Source organism: Ochotona princeps, chromosome 15 (genome assembly GCF_030435755.1).
Source record: "Ochotona princeps isolate mOchPri1 chromosome 15, mOchPri1.hap1, whole genome shotgun sequence".
In the NCBI taxonomy this organism is placed as follows: Eukaryota; Metazoa; Chordata; class Mammalia; order Lagomorpha; family Ochotonidae; genus Ochotona; species Ochotona princeps.
In genome coordinates this window covers 26,385,236-26,407,534 of record NC_080846.1, presented here as the reverse complement: position 1 = coordinate 26,407,534, position 22,299 = coordinate 26,385,236, and the positions used below count along the sequence as shown (strand labels likewise).

The following is a 22,299-nucleotide window of genomic DNA, read 5'->3' as shown; positions in this document are numbered from 1 at the left end:
GTCTCCAACTACCTGTAATAGCTTTGATTGAATAAAAATATTTCCAGCTTAAGTTAGGTCTGGAGAATCACAAAACATGCTGTTAAATGAAGGATTTCATATAGAGCTTTGTAGTCTCTTTAAACAGAATTCGATCTGAAAGTCTCACAAAATAATACCTTATATTCACACCACACATAGCACTTACTAAACAGTTCTTATGTATCATTTTTATATAGCATTCAATGCATCTCAATAAGGCAACCAGGAAAATAAAAGAACATCTTTCATATAAAATATATGCCTTGCAAAGCTATGAGGCTGTCTTTGGGTTCACAATTGGTGCATAACTCTAAGATGTTTCAATGTAAGTTCTCTACCTGCTGAACTCCTATTTCCTTGCTACTCTCACTGCTTTCTTGGCATTTTTATGTGTAGAATATGTAGAGCTGTGGAACATTAGCCAATCTGCTCAGTTTACATTGCCATGATGCTTAGTCTGGTCCCAAGGTTACCCATCAATACCAGGACCACAGATCTGTAGGTGTTCCTCCATTTTCCAAGAATTTTTCCAGCAGGTGTCCCAGCTGCTCTAGCCAAGGTAGGAGCTGCCAACCTTAGTATTCGACACCAGCACAATGACCCCACACAATGACTGTTGCTCTCCATCATCTGTTCAAGTGTCAGTTCTGCATTTGGCACTCTTTCCGTATCATCTTCCTGGAGGTAAAATAAGCATGACAGCAATGAGAAAGGAAAGCATATAGGAAAATTGAAATTCCTTCTATAAAGAGAACTCGAATATTTATTGTATCATTCATGGTTAAATTTTTAGCCCATGTCTTTCTGCACTGAGATAAATTCAGCAACAGATGGATTTGGTTTGGAGTTTATAGTGCTTGAAAAAGGTGCTTGAAAAAGTGCTTGAAAAAGTGCTTGAAAATTTATGAGATTTTAAGCAAAATGTGCAGTCTCTGATTTGCCCTAGGTTTCATCATAAATCAGTCATTTTAATTTTCTTGCCCCAGAAGATATTAAGTTTTCAACTTCTACCCATATCAATGTACAATTCATATTGGGTAAAGGTAACAGGCAATAATTATCCATTGCTTCCTATGTATCAAGCACTATTTCCAAGGTTTCAAAGCTACTATCTCATCTAATGTTCACAACAGACTTTTAGCACGTAGATAACTCCTGCTGGTAGATACTATTTCATCATCTTCATTTCACAAATAAGTAAATATAAGGACTGATAATCAAGAAAGCAGCTCGGTTACACAGTTGCTTAGAGACAGAATTAGAATTCAGACCCAGGTGAGCTAAAACCCGAGCAGGTCTGATACTCCAGTGTCTGAACACAATGTCAGCTTTTGTGTGGTCCATAAAAGGAAACAGAAAATAGATCATGGCTCAGTAAGCATCAGAGATCAAACAGCAAATCTAAGTAAAAAGAGAATTAGGGGGTCATTGGACATGGGAATTGAGAATATGACATTCGCTTAAGCAACACTGAACCTCCATGTTTTGGAGCATTGAAGACTTGGGGGGTCTAATGAAGATGACACTGTTTGGCAAAATAATGATTTGGATGCACAACATAGAGAGGCACAACAAAATTTACTGAGTTCTGTGTGTACTGAGACTCTTTCAAAAATGTACATTTTACATTATGCTGATGACAATTATACTGATGAAAGCCACTTGCTTTGTAATTTCTGCCTCACCAATTCTGCTCCTCGTTATCAGCCCTGTTAATATTGCTCAGTGTCCTGGAGGAGACTTTTAGCAGGTAAGCCAGGATATGGTAAATGGTCACAGAAGAGAAGAGAAGGGAGGAATAAATAATTCTTTCCTAGTACGTGACTTTGAAACAATTTTTGATTTTATCTTTTCCCTGTTTGACTGAATATCCATTAGTGAATTGATTATTTCTTTAAGGCAATATCTTCAACATAAATTTGATGCTTATTTTTGCTTCAATTTTAGCAAAATTTATGTTACTCTGATGGGGGCTTTTTCCAAATCATTGTCTTATCTTCCTTCTTAGTGCCTCAAATAAGAATATGTTCTGACAAGTTTGTATGAATTCAAAGATTTATTTATTTTATTACAAAGTCAGATATACAGAGAGGAGGAGAGACAGAGAGGAAGATCTTCCATCCGATGATTCACTCCCCAAGCAGCCGCAACAGCTGGAGCTGAACCAATCTGAAGCCAGGAGCCAGGAACCAGGAGCTTCTTCTGGGTCTCCCACACGGGTGCAGGCTCCCAAAGCCTTGGGCCGTCCTCAACTGCTTTCCCAGGCCACAAGCAGGGAGCTGGATGGGAAGTGGAGCTGCCGGGATTAGAACCAGTGCCCATATGGGATCCCGGGGCGTTCGAGGTGAGGACTTTAGCTGCTAGGCCACGCTGCCAGGCCCAAGTTTGTATGAATTTATTCGAATGCAAAATGTCTTGGAAGTCTGTGCATGGTTTTCTTATAATACCATTTTTTTTAATGAACTTACTAAATCCACTTATTGAGTGTGCATGTGTGCGCGTGCGCGTGCACGAGCTCATGTAGCTGACCCTTCATACACATGGAGTTTGCATTCTTCTATTAAACCAACCATGGATCAAAGCCACAGGCTTTCCTTGCTACACCATGGTGCTGACCCCGATATACCAGCAGTATTGCTCTAAGATGAAAACACCTATTATAAACCCAAGATGTGACAATTTTTGAGATGATTCCTGATGTCAGAGATGTTGAAAAAGCATCATTCTCTTTCATTTAAGTAAATACACAAACAAATCATTTTAAAAAGTGACTGGTTGAAGGCAATCACAACCTATATTCCTCATGAGGAGTAAAATGTTTCCCTTACTAATTATTCATTCTTGTATTCTGAACACCACCAGAGTACTCAGCACTCGGCATACAATACACCAGAGGGCACCTTCTCAGGGAAGTCGACTCTGGGCTGAGATTAACCTAAGCCCTTTCCCAGAACATAAATTAGCCCCCAGAGGAGGCACCAGACATTTCATGAGAATTTACAAGAGGCAGCCCTAGCATGCTATGGTGGAATAGATACCGCACTAGGAGGCTAGGTAATTGAGTCCAAGGATTAGTTTTGTAGCAGATTAGCTGTGTGTCATTGTGTAAATTACCTTGTCTTCTGGGCTCCTGTTTTCTTTTTATACAAAGCACAGATTGAATTCAGGACTTTGTGTTTTCTTCCACCTCATATTGTTTAATGTTCCAGTATTGTGTTCAGCATGATAAGAGAGGCAGGAAAGGAGTTGCTGTCAGATGCTGGGCCTAACATATGTGCTTTATGGCTTATGCACAGGGTCTGGGGGCTAGCCAAGGAAATTCCATCCTCACAGGGAGTACCCTTGTAAATATCTACCTGGGTCACTGAATTCAGGGGCCAGAGGCCTCACATACTCAACACACTCAATACACTCAGTCCTTGCTTGAATCCTTTGAAATAAATGCTATTATGATTTTAATTTTTAGAGAAGAAATAGGAATACAAAATGATTATTAATGAGGATAACAGTTATTTCTGCTTACTATTTGCAACTACTGTACTAAGAACTTTTTGTATGTTGACTCATGCAAGATTCACATCCTCCCTACGAGGAAGGTTCTGCTCTATTTAACAGCCTCACAACAGCCAATAATTAAATAACCTGCTCCTGTTGTCACATGGTTAGTAATGGGAAAACAGAATTCAATTCTAAGCAGTCTAATTGCAGAATCCAGTACTTAGCAATTGTACCTTCTGGTTAAATATATACAAGAGGTCACACAGGTAAAATGAAAAACAGAATCCAGATTTGACTTTAAAACATGGACTTTAACCATTAAATTGTACTATCTTGATGCTTTGCCTGGCATATTTCCTCTCTTTCTGGATTTGCCCATGGCCCCGGCTTTCCTACCTGTCTTGGCTCAGTCTTGTTCTCTCTCAGTCTCTTTGTGTTCACCCCAGAATATGATAGTTCCATATCTCTTCTCTGCCTTCATCATTTCTAATTTGGCTCCACTTATGATCCAGCTCCCTAAAAATGCTCCTAGGAAAGCAGTAGAAGATGGCCCAAGTGCTTGGGCCCCTAAACCCACATGTGGGGCACCGAAGAAGCTCCTGTATCCTAATCCTCCACCTGTAATGCTGACATCCCACATCGAAACCTGTTTGTGTCCCAGCTGCTTCATTTCCATTCTGACTCCCTGTTAATGGCCTGGGAAGGCAGTGGAGTATGGCTCAGGTACTTGGGTGCCAAACCCACGTGGGAGATCTAGAAGAGATTCCTGGCTCCTAGTTTGACTGGTCCAGCTATGGCTGTGGCAGACATTTGGGATGTGAACTGTGGATGGAAGACACATCTTTCTCTGTCTTCCCTTCTCTCTCTCTGTAACTCTCAAATAAATAAAAGAAAGAAAACAGTAGATCATTTTGTAATAGCTACATTTGTGTTGTATACCAGTTATTTTTCCAAGTATTTTATATGCATAACTTCTTTAATCTTCACAGAACATCTGTAGAGAATGTTCTTGTATTCCCTCCATTTAGATGGAAAAGTGTGGGAAATTTTACAATTAAACATCTTACCCCAATGTCCCATATCTAGTAAGCAGTGGATCTGGGGTGTGAACCCAAATTCTTTCCCAAAGCTGCACTCTTAGCCTCTACATAAGACAATTTTCTTTCTTTAAAAAAGAACAAATACATATAATATATAATGGAAAAATAAGTATTTTATATATATATATATATATATATATATATATATATATATATATATATATATATATATTTGTTTTAAAATATTTGGTCATTTGAAAGGCAGAATAGCAGAGAGGGAAAGCCAGAGAGATCTCCCATTTATTGGTTCTCTACTCAAGTGGTTACAACTGCCATATCCAGGCCAAGCCTAACTCATGAGACAGTCTACATTGGTAGCGGGGGCCCAACCCAGACATGTAACAAGGAAGCTGGATCAAAAGTGGTATAACTGATATTCCAACTAGCACTCTCATATTGGGTGCGGGCATTGCCTCAACACTGCCCTCTCCATCCATATAGAACTTTTTATTTTCTTATTCCTATCTCTGGCTTGTCTTGTAGAATACTATTCATGTCTTCTGTGTAACCATTGGAATACCCAGTTTTATTCTCACTGTTATTTGTGTTTAGATGATCATTATTAGGTCAGGATAAATGCAATAGCTAAAAGAATCTTCATTGGCACCAGAAACTAGTTGAGTTCACATGCTGGATTGGTCATCCATAGGCCCTCTCGTCTTGGACAAATTTCCTAACTTAGATTTCTTCCTTTAAAACACAAGATATATATTTTTTAATCTGCCTAAGGATTATCATGGGAATTAAATCAAGTGATATGTATAAAGCATTTAGAATGGCATCTGGATATAATAAATGCCCCCCCCCCAAAATGTTGGCTATGCTTTACGGAATTGCAGTACATTGGCCTGAAGTACTGAATACATACAGAAAGCTGAAAATACATTACTCTTTGCATGTTCAACAAGCTGAGGAATAACATAGGGACAGCATCTTTGTTTTAAACCTAGGTCTACAGAAGGAAGGGACCTTGAAAAATGCCTTTGTGTTTGCACATGACCTGATATGGAATGGATGTGTGATAGGAACAGGTAAATCTATTGTTACTCCCCAGAATGTTAGAGAAATGAAGACAGGGTTGAATTTTTCAGATGAGTGAAATCATTTGCATCCAAAATGTATTTACAGAGACTCACTCTCCAAATATGTAAATGGTTACAATGGACTGTCTTAAGGCTGTGAAGAATCGGTACCAGCCCTGCTCTTAAGAGTCCTATTTCTAATTCTGATTTGAGATTTATTGTATGGACAGATGCTAGTGAAGACAAAGCAGTTTTAATGAGTTATGTAGTCACTTCAGTCAGGAAGAGTTGGATTCAGCATATTTCCAGACAAGCTGGTTCTGCATTGCTGCTCCTACATTTTTCTTTCTGGAAATGGATTCACAACCACTTTCTCCCTGCAGAAAATAAATCTTTGAATTTAAGTTAATTTCAAATGTATAAGAAAAAACTTCAAATGAATATTTTTGTAAATGCTCAAATAAAAATTGAACTTTGAGTTTATGCAGATTAATGTTTTGGGTGTGGTGTTTGCCATTCATTCCCTCTCAGGAATAATTTGATTGGGAAGAAAAAAAGATTTAATTGGTAGCCCAGGAAATCATAGGCTTATTTATCACATAGACAAGAAAATTTATTCTCCAATATCTTAATTTGAGTTGGTTAAAGAAAAATGACTTTAAAACCCTTCATTAAATATATACTAAGGGGGTAGATGAAGTAATTATCTTACTCAAATCAACTGATCACAAATAATTTTTGTCTACTGTCAGCTACGTATCTTTTCAGACTAATAGATTGATTACCTTGATAATGGAAGAAGCAATAAGAACATCAAAATATACTTAAAATGTGAATACAGAACCCTTTTCCTTTTGCTTATTTCATCCACCAGATGTCCCTCTTCCCAAACTTGATGATAAAATTAACACTCAAGCAAGTGCCATACTGTTAATGAAAGAAATTGGTAGTTGAGTAAAAACATATCCAAATATTCTCAGTTCTTTATTTGAGCAAGTGCAAACAGACAAAACCTTAACAGCAAAGTTTAAACATTCTGAGGCTTGAATTCCCTCCTCATCTGACTCGCTAAGTGACTACCTGGTCTATTCTTGGCAGCTCTTGCACTGGAAAGGTTATCCTCCTAAAGAAGCCAACCCATCTCTGGCCAGCTCAGTCTGCTGGGAAGGTCTTACTTTGATCAAAAACTTCCCTCGTATTACATGACCTACTGTTTGTGCCTTACCCTTTTTGTTTAACTTATATCATGATGAAGTAGTAAGGGGCCTGCTTTGTAGTACAGTTGGGTAAGGCACCACCTGCAGTGTCAGCATCCCATAGGGTTACCAGTGCTGCTCCTCTGCTGACCCAGCTTTTTACTAATGTGCCTGAGAAAGCAGCAGATGTTCTGTGTTCTTGGAACCCTGCCACCTGTGTGAAAGACCTAGATGAAGTTCTAGGCTTCTGGCCTCTGCCTGACCCCATCCCAGTCATTGCATCCATTTGAGGAGTGTACCAAAACATGGAAGATTCTTTCTCTGTGTCTTTCTTTGTTTCTATATTTCAAATAATTTATTTCTTTCAGCTAAACAAATATTAGGAAAAAAGATGGAAAAGTCAGAAATTGTCAATGATAGCTAAATATTTGTGGAATATCTAAATAATAATTCTCATAAAAGGTTATTTAGCTTGTTAATTGTTTGTTTAAGTGAACACCACATGCAAAATGGTAACAAAGTTATTTTCCCAGATTAAAATCATAATTCTGAGTTTCTATCATATACTCTGCCCTAATGTTTTAGCATAACTCTAAGTAATATGGATTTGAAATGATTATTTTTTTATTCTTCAGAATCTTTTTTAAAGCAAGCAAATAGCATTTAGAGTACATTCCCCTATTAAACTATCAGATAAGCCTTTAATCTGATCATTACAATTTAATATCCATTAATCCTCATGTCCACAGATGGGCTTATAAGTATCCAGAGGAAATAATACTAAGAGAATGAAATTTGGTCACGGAACTAGGTAATTACTGCAAATGGAGATTACTCAGCATCAGTACAGCTGTTGAAACACAAAGCCAATACATTTTAATTTTAGAATTCCTATAGACTTTAGGCCTGGACTGAGTCAACATCTGAGCTCTAATTTTAAAGGCATTCTTTACATCACATGTAGGAATGCATGGGTAAGTCTTGTAATTCATTGTAATGATCCTTCTGACACAGTTTTAGGTAATACGTGATAATCACGCCCGTGTGAAATAGTTCTTTTCGGGATCTCTAGGAAAGGATAAAGAGGATGTGTCACTAGTAAATGAAAACAAATTATTTTCACCGAAATCATTATGTTTATGCAAATCATGTACACAATTTATATATTACAACTGTTTCTAAATTACTCCTGGCAAAAAGTAGAATACACCTTAAAAATGAAAGTCCAGGAACGTTTCCCAAATCTGTTGTCTTTCTAGAACCTCTACCCATCTGGTACTCGAGGCCACAAGAAGCTGAAATTCAAAATTATTTTAAGTATTGGAATTCTGGGAAGATTAAGACCAAAGTCCACTAAATGCAATTAATGTAGATTTCTTCTTTTGATAAGACAGAAATGGGTAAGAAACTTTAAATCTGTTTGGAAAGGAGAGTGGAAGTGAAAATTATGGTTCACCGAGTAATTCTAGAATTTAATGTCACCAAGAAAACTGACAGAACTGGTGATTATGGAATTACAGGCCTGAGTTCCAGTATTTTTAGGATGAGAATGCGTCATCCCTCTGAACTGCCCATTCCAATCAGATTGATCACATCTGTTTGTTCATCATTTTTACAGAGAAGTTGCCACATTAAATCTTCTGATTATGCTTATGATTTGAACATAAGTTTAATGCATTGGTCATGAACAATAACGAACTAACAATGAACTAGCAGTTAATCCAAGCCAGAGAACTAACTACATGACATGTGTAGCATTTAATCCTCCCAACACTTCTATGATATTAACACAATTGCTATGCCAATTTTACAACTGTTTATATGAACCACAGCACAGCAAGATGTGTTTCCAGAACTTTTGTACTTTCATGCAAGTTTTCACATCAAATGATTATTTCCTATATCCTTCAAAATATGAAAGTTAATATTCAAGGGTAGTCTCGTATCTGGCTTTACAAGATGCCAGGCACTGGGTGTGAGGTATCTGACACATCAGTAAACATTCTGATGTCAGGAGCTTACTAAGTGGGGTGGGGTAGGGGAGGAGATAGAGAACGTAGGAGTAATTTCAGTATAGGGAAATATGCTGTTGGAAGTTATAAGGAGGTTAAAGACAGATAGAAGCCTTTCTCAGTCCTTGAGGGATGCTAGAACTAAAGACATGGATCCTCCAAAGTTCATGAAAAGTGGAACAAAAGATAAGGTTAAGGTTGGTATAGTGCAAAAATTTTTGAAACCCACACATATGAGGGGTCTTCAAAGAATTCATGAAAACTGTATACAATGAGAAAATCACAAGAATTCAAACTTTTTTTGTGACGCACTTGTGACATATTGGCCCTTCTGACTCATTTCCTAAAAGCCTCACCTGTGAACATTATTCCAGCCAGTGAATATGAATAGTAAGAACACAGCAATGCACACATACTTTCTTCTATGGAACAAAATAAATCATTTCTTAAGGTAGAAGGAGAGTCTTCAGTGCCTAGCTGTGGGACTCCATCCTTCCTTGGAACCATATCTGAAGAGACACCAGACTACCCCAAAGGTATGCATAATTTTAGTAGATGTTTTTGAAACTCTTACAATTAGTTTTCCTTCTACGTAAGCTCATAATCTAATCTTGAGTGAGTATGAAATCTTTCTCTGTTCTCTAGCTGATATGGGTGGGCCTCATCCCCATCACCATCTGTTGAAGAGTCAGGATATTACAAGACTAAGTAAAAAAACCTTTCTCTCTCTTTCCCTCGCACTCCTCTCCTTACCCCTATTAATTCCCTCTTCCTTTCTCCCTTTCTCTCCCTGACTATTATCTTTAGGTGAGGGAAAATATTTCCTTATTTCTTTCCATTTTGCAACCATAGCAATAACCTTCAACCTAACTAATTTGTTTTCTTTGTTATTTAAATTCTTCAAATAGTTGAGGATTGTTATCCTAAATCTAGTTTTTGATTAGTTGAAATATACGCACAAACACACACAGAGAAATACACTCTCATACATTTCACTGTTTATATTTTTTCTTCAAGTTTCATTTATTTATTCAAGTACTTGAAAAGCAAACAAGGAGAGAAAGATCTTCCATCTGCTGGCTTACTTCCTGAATGCCCACAACATCCAGGGTTGGTTTAGGTTGAAATCAGGAGCCTGAAATTCCATCCCATTCTCCCACATGAATGGCAGACACCCAGTCACTTATGCCATTACTGCTGCCTCCTAATCACCTCATTTGGAAGTTTGTTGAAAGTGGAGGCAGACTTTCTTTTGCTTTTGGTGTTTTTTCTAGGAAGTTTTTGCCCACTTCTATGTCTTGCAGAGTATGTCCAACTTTTTCTTCCAAAAGTTTGATGGTCTTGGTGTAGGTTTAGATCTTTGATCCATCTAGAGATAACATATGTGAATTTTACTTTATGTTAATCAATGCTAAATCATACTTACTTGTACCTAATATAACAAGAACTTGTGATATAATTCATTAATTAACCATCCACAAGAGGTGGATTGTTTATAACCACCTGAGACAGTGTCCACATATAACTGTTATTGGTACGGCCCATAAACCACAAAGGCCTAATCCTCACGGTACCTGCATTAGGGCCCAAGAATACAAGAATTAACCTACAACAAAAAGTTATTCTCCTGCGTGGCTGGGAAACACTCCAGTGGAAGTGTAATGGACTTGGAAAAATTCACGATGGGCACACATTATGAACCTAGAGGGGAGGGGAGGGAACTTAAAAGAGGGGGAAGGGAGAGCCCACCACCAATTAAATTGTATCAGAAAAAAACTGACCACAGGGACAATTGCACTGAAATAAAATAAATTTTATCGCAAAAAAAAAAAAAAGAAAGTGGAGGCAGAACTTAATCCGGGATGCTCCTACATAGCATGCACGTCTCAAGTGATGGCTTAAGCCACTGCACAATACCTACTCCTCTTGCTACTTTTAAATATTAAAATAACTTTCTCTTTTTTCACCCCACTGAATCACTATCACTTGTATTAATACTCTGAAACAACTGGTCACAACCACAAATTCAGGACTGCTCAGGACAAGAAAAGCAGTTACATAAGCTTATCCCTTAAGATACAGGAAGCGTAGATCATCAAACATCCATTCAAGCAACTCACAGAGCAAGATGCATATATGTAGTGATCTGTTCTCTCCTCTGTTTACGCCATTATCTCGACTTCTACACCTCATCCTTGATGTAATTTTTATGACTTGGTTTCACAAGCCTGGATTTCCAACCCTTCTTGGATATTTTATCTAATGAAAACTGTGAATTAATGATGTGTTTGAGATAGTTCTCAAAGGAGTTAATGGAGTTTCAGGTTAATTAAAATTGTGTGTGTGCATCTGTGTATATGTGTATGATTGTGGAGGATTAGGGAAAGAGAGAAGGGGAGGGGAAAGAAGGTAGATGATTAATTCAAGAATAATGCAGGCATTATCCCAAGGGGATATCTAAAATTACTACAAATGTCATTGCTCTATGTCCATAGTGGAGTGTTTTCCAAATGTGCAAATGTGTCTCTGAGATTCTGACTTTTCTGTCTCCGCTCTCAGTTGATGTGGCTATATTAATACTCTGTCCAATATAATCCCTACTATGGTCCAATATATCCAATATTCATTCTCTCTCTCTCTCTAGCTCAGTTTGCTTTCTAACCAAGGTAACTGCTTCCAGGTATTCCAGGTATTTCCTTCTGTCTATACTCCCATACTTTATTTCCATTTGGAAGTCTTGTGCACACCAACAAATTTCTTTCCACCTTCACTCAAGTGTTTCACCACTTGCCACACCCTGGAGCTTTCCTAGAAGGAGCAGAACACTTGGAACCTCCCTCCTCTCCACCACCATCACCAGCTCCATGATGATTCATGGTCTACAGAGCGAGCTTTAGTGAAAGCGAAACTCAAGGAGTCCTCTCTGCTTCAACAATTCTCTCACTGCCCTGTGGGGTGCTGTCCTCTCACATCTTTGCTCTGCTTATTCAATCTCCCTCCACACTTCCCAACTTACTTCCTAACACTTTTTCTAAACTTTCCAAATATGTCTTTTTCCATATCTATGTCAAACACACTCTCCTTTTGGAAGTTTTGTGTGATTCCATTGGCCTATACATTTCTTCTCTTCTACGTTCTTTTCATTATATTTTCTAACTGTGCCTTTGACTCTTGTTCTCCATATGTTGCTTGTAGCTTGTTGTGTTCTCACTGTCAGCAAATTGCAACTCCTTAACAGCTTCACTGTCTATAGTTTTCTGGTATTTCCCTACCATACCCGGCAAAACACCAGGCATCTACCATGTATAACATTGTGTTGACTTATAATTTTCTGTAAATATTAGCTTACATGTTGCTGTTGCAAAGTACCCAAATGAAATATATCACTATTTCTTAATGGTGAAAATTAAGATGAAAAACTATCTTATAAATCAAGTCTAAAGACAGCATACACCTTCTTCTGTGATGCAATCGAAACATCAGAGAATATGAAAGTGATACACTTTTCAGCTTCTCATTTCGTTTAGCTTCAAAACCATAACTTTGAGCCGTCCGTTGCACGTGTGTGCCCTGATTAGAGTGCCATGTTAACTGTGTTACATGAACCATTCTCGAGACTTGTCATCTCCAATTTCTTCATTGGTTTCTTTAAAATGAAGTGAACATTTTGAATACAGAATCGTTCTAGAATTTTATAATTTTCCTCATCTGTTATAAATTGTCTTATCTAAATTAATTCAACATATGTAACATGTGTCTCAGATCTTTGAAAATTATCAACTTATGGAAGCTTTCTTTATAAAAAAGTTTTTATAGAAGTAACACTGATCTAAATTTTATAGTCATATCAGTCTGTCTGCATAAGACTTCTTAGATTATATCAATCCTATAACAAAGATAAAACATGCCAAACTGACTTAATATGTTGACATCAAGTGGCTACAGAGTCACTGGATCCTGATCCTCTTGTCAGACAATGAGCTTCTCTATGTTTTACAGAGCAATTGGAGTATCTTTAAAAAGCGCTTAACACAGATTAGACCAGTTTCCACAGTTGTTTAATATTCATATCATTGTTTTATATATTCATATTTAACCCTAGAAATTCCTGGAATAAAATATATACTCAATAAATATTATTCATTCACATTTCACAAGAAAGTTAAATATTTTACATCTTTTAAGTTCTTGAAGACTTCTATATTTCATTTGGTTTGCAGTCTGCATGTCTGAGTGGAACAGTAACCTAAGAGTGTAAATATTAATGAAGAATAGGCCAGCATTTTGCATGGTGGATAAGAAACACCAATTGAGATGTTCACATTCATATCCCATTGCAGAGCACCTGGGTTCAATGCCTGACTCTAGGCATCATTGATAGCTCCAGTCATCGAGTTCCTGCCACCGGTGTGGAAAAACCAAATTGCATGCCTGAAGTTTTTGGCTTTCAGACTAAACCTAGCACAATCCTGCTCTGTCCAGGCATTTAGAGAGTGAATTGCTATATGGGAAATTTCTCTCTCTGTTCCTCCCACCCTTCCTCTCAGTTATTAACTTTTAAATTAAATTAAATACTGAGTATTAAATATTATAAAAACATTAACAGGTGAGATTGCAGAAATAAAAGTCAAATGTCTAGCTCATTCCTTATTAATTTAACCAGTTAAAATGAGGCTTCTCCATCAGCCTCTGTTCTCAACACAACAAATCTAATTACACAGATAATTGGCCATTTTTTTCTAAACATATTTCTTTGATTCTTCATTTTGGGCTTGATACCTTTTAGCTCCTGGAGCAAAATGCTTTGGCAAATTTGATCAAAACAAATTTGCTAAGATAGTTAAGAATCTGCAAACAATTTCCTAGGGTTATCTCTCACTCAATTGCTGAGGAAACAATAAATGAAATGGCAGAAGAGCAAGATTTATGACAAGTTACTGTCACACAGTGTCACACTGTGGTAGTCTACAAAGTGTTCCCCTTAAATGTGTACAGACTAAATCTCTAAAATGTTAACTTACTAGGAAAAAAAGGTATTTGCAGGTGAAATTAAGACAAGAATCTTGGCATTATGAAGTAGCATTAGGGTGCTGTGATGGTTTGTTAATAATACGTGTTCTGCAGAAAAAGGCAAAGATTAACTTGAAGACAAACAGAAGACACAGAGATGAGTAGACAGTGTGACCACAGATGTTAGCGTCAGAGTGATACAGCTGCTGACGAAAAATGCACACTGTATTCCTCAGTACTTCACGTTCACACACACAGTGAGAAAGCACAAACCTTCTCACAGAGTTCTGAGTGCAGTTCAACCCTGCCAACACCTTAATTTCAAGATGTGAGACTAAATTTTCTTTATAAGTCATTAGTCTTGTAGTAACTTGTTATGGTATGGGAAGTTAATTGTATGCTGTAAATTAATTTAGGAAGCATTTACCAGCTCATTTCTATCCTGGAAATGGCTCCAAATTAAGTCTAGAGAAGATGCTTAAGATATCATGTTATCTTTCAAACGAACGTGATTAAACAATCCAATAACTTATTCAACTTACTGATCAGACACATTAAAATCTGTCATTCTGGAGAATTATAGTGAAAGGTGAAATATATTATTTAAAAAAAAAGCAAAAATCACAAGTCATACACAAAAAAAAGTGAACTTGATTACAGATGCATCTGTATTTCCATAGGAATTGCTTTGTTGGGCTTGTAAAGAGGAAATGTGACTATAAATTCCTCCAGGGAAAATATTAACATTGCTATTTGGAAGAAAAATTCCTTATAAAACTAAATTTAAATATACAGGACCTGAGTGCTGATATTATCTAAAGGAAATTGACAATGCTAATGGAGTAGCATGAGGATGTGAACAGGAAGGCTTAGCCACAAAGTATTAGTAAATTGTTTTATAAGTACCATGCACCCATAGATATACTCTCATAACAAAATAATAATTGGATTTTGGATTTATAGTGAAAACTAATGCCAGAGGCAATAAATGAACAAATAAAAGCTATTACATCCTGTAACAAGATTCTCTATTAAATTTAGGGAAAACTAACTTTCATTTGCTTAAATAACACATTTGGAGCATCCTGAATATTTTTAAATATTCTATTATAGATTTTCATTCTTCACATAACTTTTGATACATTTGCAGTTCCTCTGCTAAAGGTTTTCATATTTCACAATACTAAATGTCATTTTGTGCAATTATGGAAATGTTCAGCTACTTCGTATGGACTCTTGTACTTGGAATCATGGAGTGAAGCAGTAGGACTCCCACAGACATTGTTCCTGAAACATCTCCCAAGTCATAGCTGAGAGAACAAGCTGCGGAGTGAGAGACACAAAAGGATGTCTGCAATCAATCTTTCTTTGAATAATGTGAGGATATTTACAGAAATAGTTTTGAAGTAAAACAAATTAGTGGGCTACTAGCCTTTTACAGGAAATTTTATTCCCCACAATGGTAGCAATAAATCTGAACTCAGGTCTTCTTGTTGATCTTTATGTTGCTTTCCCATTGAATCAAAAGTGTTTTAGGATAAGGTTGGCTGCAGCTACTACTGTGTTTTGGTGTTGTTCTTAGTAGAATGCAATGTCCTAAGGACAATATGAGCTGAAATGCAATATCCACTGAGCAGTCTTTCTGGGAAAGGGAAAAGACTTAGCAAAGGAATTTCTCCAAGGTGAACAAAGAAGGCTTAGTTAGTAACTGAAAAAAAGAACCTGGCTGCAGGACTGTGTGGTCTCTGCGATAAACACCAGGAAATGAAACACTGCTGGGAATAGAAGTGAAGCCTAGTAGGTAAGATGCTCATGTCTTGTATGAGAACACCCAGGTTTGACTCCTTGATCTGGTTGCTGGCTCTAGCTTCCTGCTAATACACAATATGTCAGGCAGTGGTGGTGGCTGAACTAATGGGGTTCATGTCACCTACATGGGAACCCTGGACTGAATTTCTGACTCTTAGCCCAGCCCCAGTCAATGCATACATTGGAGGAGTGAGCCAGTGATGGAAAATATCTATCTGTCAACTCTTCTCCCTCTCCCTTTAGAATAAATACATATAAAAGAAAAGAAAAGAAAAGAAAACAAGGCTATAAAACTCAAGACAGAATGTTTGATCACACTGACAATGTTTGTCACAAATGGTGTGGTGACTTTACAGTAACTCCTTAATAAATCTGACTTCTCTGTGATGATTTTAGTGCAAGCGATTACTCTGGACTTCTTTAATTTTAACCTCCTACTATATGGTAAGAGGTATTAACAGGCTCAGATGAAGTCACAATAATAACTCTGGCCCTCCCCACAGGACCCCCAAGACCTGAGTGGAGGAGGGATTTGTTGTGCCTTTCATGACTTTCAAGGATTATTCTCTCATATTCTTTCATCCCAGCTGTTCAATGACCTAAATCTGTTCTTTGCTTACGGGGTTGAATTAAAGAAACAAACTAGCTCGAGCCAGAGACCCCAAAATCAATCAACTTAATTGTAAAGTAGACTGAATAATACTAAAGACGTCCACATCTTAACTCCCAGAATTTATGAATGTATTACTTTTATGGCAAAGATAGATAAATAAGTAAAAATAAGGTTGCAGGTGAAATTAAAGTTGTTCATCAACGGGTCCTTAGATGATCATGGATTTCTGAGCCCCATGTGCTCACAAGGGACCTTTTGTGTGGAGAAGGAAGACAAAATTATACAACAGGAGCATGCCTTTACTGCCTGTGAAAATGAGGAAAATGGGGCACATCACAAAGAATACGACAGCCACTAGAAGCTAAAATAAGCAATAAGACAGAATCCTGACACCGATTTTCATCCCAAGAAACCTGCTCTAGGCTTTTGATCCATAAAACTGTAAAACAAACTTAAGAATTAAGTCAATGTATTTGAGATAATTTGTTACAGCAATGATAGAAAATTAATACAGTGGCCTTTAAAATGAGAACAAAATCATGTTTCAGTGACCTATAGTAATCATCGGGATTAATTCACATCTGGAATTCTAAAGACATGGTCACATTTATAAGGAAGCATTCGAGTGAGGAGTTCATTATTAATACGGTAACCATACAGAAACATTTTGACTCTGAACTAGCAGTTATTCTAACAGAGGAATTTTAAACCTAGATAAGTATATGTCCCAGCTCCACAGACACAGAGAAGCTCTATATCCAGATCACAGCTGAATATAATCACAAAGTCACAAGAGCGTGAGCCTAGAACTGAATTATAGTGAGGTCCGATTGTGTTTATCACAAGGCTAGTAGTCCACTAATTTGTTTTACTTCAAAACTATTCCTGTAGATATCCTTACACTATTCAAAGAAAGAGTGATTGCAGACCAAATGGATGATATTTCATGTAATGTTTTGCCCTCAAGTCAGATTCCGTAAGCTAATAGTGAATAAGTACATTGGATGACAATGTTTTTAAATAGATAAAACTTCATTATGCAGCTAACAGAAAGCATGTTTCAGGGGTGTATTTCCAAGGTCTCAGTCATTCATTTGAAATTATTCCAGTCATCTGACTTACAGGAATACTGTTCAACGTAATGATGTGTCAGGTTCCCTGAAAGCACATGTACACACAAACAGACATAGAATGAAGAGAAATTTGATTCAATTAATGTGACTTTATTTTTGTTGCCTTTATTTTCTGGTTTGTTTTCCTATGTAAATATGACCTGCTAGGCAGAGGAACTGGGCAGAATAGTTCTTATCTATGCTTTCATCCAGCACCTAATGTTGTCTTTTTAGTCACTCAGCCATACTTGGCTGCAATACTCACCCTAATGACATCCACATTCTGGTCTATGGGTTGGGGAAAAGAAGTGGATGACAAATAATTTTATTTGCATGATAATGAATGGCATACAGGAAAGTGTGTGCATTTCTTCTAGTGATGTTCCATTAGCCATATTTAGTTACATGGCCCTATGAAGCTGCAAGGAAGGCAGGAAGATCATCTGTAAAAAGTAGCCATATGTTCAGCTAACAATTGAAAGGTTTTGTTTTCTTTTTCTTAGGATTTATTTTATTTGTTACTGAAAGTCAGATATACAGAGAGGGCGAGAGACAGAGAGGAAAATCTTTCATCCGATGATTCACTCCCCAAGTGGCTGCAACGGCCATTGCTGAGCTGATCTCTGAAGCCAGGAGCATGGAGCCTGGAGCCTCTTCCAGGTCTCCTACATGAATGCAGGGTCCGAAGGGTTTGGGTCTTCCTCAACTACTTTCCCAGGCCAAAAGCAGGGACCTGAACAGGAAGTGGGGCCACTGGGATTAGAACCGGTGCCCATGTAGGATTCCAGTGTGTACAAGGCGAGGATTTTAGCCACGAGGCCACCACACCAGGCCTAAGATTCTTTTTCTTAAAAGGAAATATGCAGGTTGGATGTTGAAGGAATAAACAATTTCTGACTTGAGAGCCAGAACACTCCCTATTGATCAAATCAAGTTTGTCCTAAGCCTTTGTGTGTGTACATTGCTGTGTTCTATCTGATTTTGACCCATTTTGGACCACCTGTGTGCTGTTCTTATATTCTCTTTTGTGTTACATTTTCTCATAGTAACTTCACTTGTGTTTACCCTCTATTTATAATCTTTTTTTCACTTATTCCTTTACAATCTACTTGCTTGGTTTCTAGCTATCTGCCTTGCCATATCCCATATTTAAGTAATCCCTTTCTCAGTGAACCCAATAATCTATCATTTCAAATAGCTAAGGTTTCCTTCTTACACTCCCAACTGGACTCAACCAATGACCTGTGACACAAATCATCTTTATGCTGACAGCATCCAAAAGCATTCTCCTTTGCCAAAACACTTTAGGAAAGAAAGACATCAGCAGGTTTTATGTTTCAGTGCTATTGACTTTTAGAGTAGATAAAGTATATGCTAAATAGTTGGCGGCCCCACTTAAACAAATTGGATTACTTTGAGACCAAATCCATGTTAGGCAGTCAATATATAACCTCATCCGCAAAAGCACATCAATGTAATGATGCAGCTGAAACTCCTAAGAATGCCCCCTTCAGTAGATGATTTATCCCTGATATCTGAAAGATGCTTTGTTGCCAAGTTGAAATTTTTGCTTTGTTTTGTAATAAAGTTCTAAGTTATGCCCAGCTTCTGAGATCAAGGGAAAGGAACTACTCCCTGGTCAATAGCTTTTTCAGCAATCATCAGTGAAACAAGTGTAAAGGATCAACACAAAGAATCCTGAAACATGTACATTATGAAAAAACATGCACAAATTTCTGTTTTTCACCAAACTACTTGTCTTCTAATCCATCTTTGCACAAGCTTTTGTTAATTATCTAAACTACTTCTTTAAAAGACATCAAGAATGGAGAGAGAAGAATCTTGCATCTGCTGGTTTATTTCTCAAATGTGCACAATCGCAAGGACTGAGCTAACTCATAGCTAAAACTCTGGAATTCCATCCAGATCTCCTACCTGAATGGCAAAGATAAAAGCACTTGAGCTCTCAACCACCACGTTGCCAAATGCTACCAGTAGGAAGCTGAATCAGAAACAGAGGAGCTTGGACCCCCTACCATCACTCTGTTATGTGATATGAGTGTCCCAAAGAACCTCTTTCTCATAGTGCCACCACATCTACCCCACAACAAACATTTTAAAGTACACCGTGAGTTACACATTCCATGTTGGTTTCCTTATATAAGAGAGAACATATGGTATTTGTTCTTTTGTGATTGACTCATTTCACTCAGCATAATGGTCTCTAATTGGGACCACCTGGTTGTAAATAGAATAATTTCATTCTTCTTAATAGTGGAATAATATTCCTTGGAGTAGATGTACCACAGTCCAATCCATACTGTTTTTTCATTGTTTGCTTTTTTGGCTGCATCCCACTCATTTTGATGCTTTTTATTCAGTTTGGTTCCTTTCAAATAATTTCTTTTCTCTAGTCGAATTCATCACGTGCTCATGAATTATACGATGGCATCATTTTTCCCAAAAGACTTCTGTGTTTCCTTTTTGTCACTCATGTGTTGGTTACTCAGTCACACATTATTTTTTTTCAAGGTGCTATAATTTGTTGTTGTTGTTGTTGCTCTGGCTGTTCTAACTCATACCAGTTGTTGACCTTGTTTCATGGCCTCTCACTTATGGTAATGCATAGTGATGGAGTACTGGGGTCTATCATATACAGACTAGGGGTATAATGGAACATGCATCCCTGCATCCAGACAAAAGATGGATTTCCAATGAAACTGTTGGACATGTGTAGACAATGGGATGCTGGACTGTCTGACATTGTCTGTACCAACAATGTCGGGGTACACTTAAATAAGAGATTGATAGAATTATGATTCCTTATGAAGGACTACACTATTGTAACAAAATGGAAAAAATCTGAAGGGGGTGGGAGTTTGGGCCTGAATCCCAGACTATACAAAAATGGACCACATAATTAAAAATTCAAAATAAAAATATTTTTTTAAAAAAGTACACTGTGATATGAATGAAACTTATGATGAGAAAATCATAGTGCTCCGACAACTTCAGCTTTACTTATTTTCTGTCAAATTAGCTGATTATGAAGGACATCAAAGGACCTCAGCTGATGGAAGTGTAAGAAACAAGAATATTTAGAGATTATATAGCTCTGAGGGTATAACTAGGAGGATATAGCCAAATGGCCTTTTTAATGAAATAGTGAACTAGTAAAATAACCATGAACATATTTGGTCCCATCTGTGGTTCCCATCAGTTTATTCATTTGTGTTTCTGAGGCAATGTCACTTTAATAAAATGTATATTCATCATGCCATTTGTAGAAGGAAATTGGAAGGAAAATCTGTTTTCATTTTCTAGCTTGGAAGCTAGGAACTAAATGTATTTTTGTGTTGTTCAGTAGGTGGGAAGACTCTTAAAATACAGAAATAGGTGTACTAATATTGTCTTTACCATGTGCTTAATATGTTACAGTAACTTTTAATTACTATTACTGAATAAATGAGTAGCTTGGGTTACCTCCCATTTTTTCTTCATTTGATAATTGTTCATATGCCCTCCCCCCATTTCTCTGCCTGATCACTGTTTGTCAGTTGTTAGATAGAAGGTAAAGCTACACAGGAAATACATCTGAACCAAACAAAACCATGTTAGAATCCAAATCACAACATATTTCAGATAATAGGAGGATTGTACTACAGGTGAATATACTAAGAATAACAAATGTGCTGGTAGAAGGTTCCTTCTACATACATCTTAGGAGAAAACACTATGGGAAAAAGAGATTTGTTTAAGAATGTGATTTTTAAAACTAAACCGTCCTTTAGTGTTTTGCGTTGGTGGTGTAGCAAGTAAAACTGCCACCAGTGACACCAGCATCCCATATGGGTGCTGGTGCATTTTCTGGATGTCCCACTTCTAATCTTAGCTCTCTGTCAGTGGTCTGGGAGAGCAATGGGAGATGGCTGGAGTGCTTGGGTCCCTCCCACCTACATGGGAGACTCAGATGTAGCTCCTGGTTCCTGGCTTCTGCCTCGCCCAGCCCTAGTTGTGTAGCCATCTGGAAAGTGAACTAGCAGATAGAAGATTTCTCTTTCTCTGTCTCTCCCTCTCTCTGTAACTTTAACTTCAAATAAGTAAATCTTAAAAAAAAAGATCTAAGCATGTGGGTGAACAGTAAGAAGCCTAGGAATTAACATAATTAGCATGCTAGGAGAACCTCCAACGTAAGTGATAAGTTCTATGTTAGTAGAGCTCCTGACCTTAAGAAAGACTTGATGATAGCTTGGAGAAGCAATGAGGGTGAGTCAGACACTATAAACATGAAGGGAGATGGGAAAGGCTTTTGCAGTAAATGAGGAAGCTCTGTGTGGTTACATGTAGGTGAGCCAAAAGGCAGGCCTGCAAACATAGCTTGCCTTCTGTCCCCATGAGCCAGCTCTTTAAGATACCAGCCAAAGTGAAAATGGTAACACTTGTGTGGGCTGCTCTGTTGTAAAGCATTTATAACAACAGAACACTTCACACAAAGTGAAAGCAGCACCCTGAAGGCTGATTAGAGAGATGGCAGTCCTGATTCCCTGATTGTGTCTTCTCAGCCCCCTGATCCTTATTTATAGAGAATGACAGGTGGATTTTTCAAGAGCTTAATGGACTTTGCACTATTGACTGATGGTTCTGATGAGTATGAGACTGTTAGTCCAAAACAATGAGGTAATAGCTTTGGATGAATTGGCTGTAAACTACTTTCAACATCACTTCCTTCTATTTGTTTCTCTGCACCTCTTCCATGCACCTGAACATCCTTTTTCAGGGCACGAAGTGTTGACTTGCTTGCTGAGGTGTCGGCAGCGATTGTCTTGCGGAGCTGCTGCTTTGGCTGTGATACTGGATGTAGATTTCTTATCCCAACAGGTCATAAAAGCAGCTTGAACAACTGGAG

At 37.6% G+C, this 22,299-nt stretch overlaps 1 protein-coding gene across 1 annotated transcript in view; it reads left to right on the top strand.

Annotated features, from left to right (window-relative positions):
* Positions 1–22,299, top strand: part of PTPRR (protein tyrosine phosphatase receptor type R) — a 218,430-nt gene that overhangs the window by 53,593 nt on the left and 142,538 nt on the right. The gene's annotated exons all lie outside the window — the stretch shown is intronic.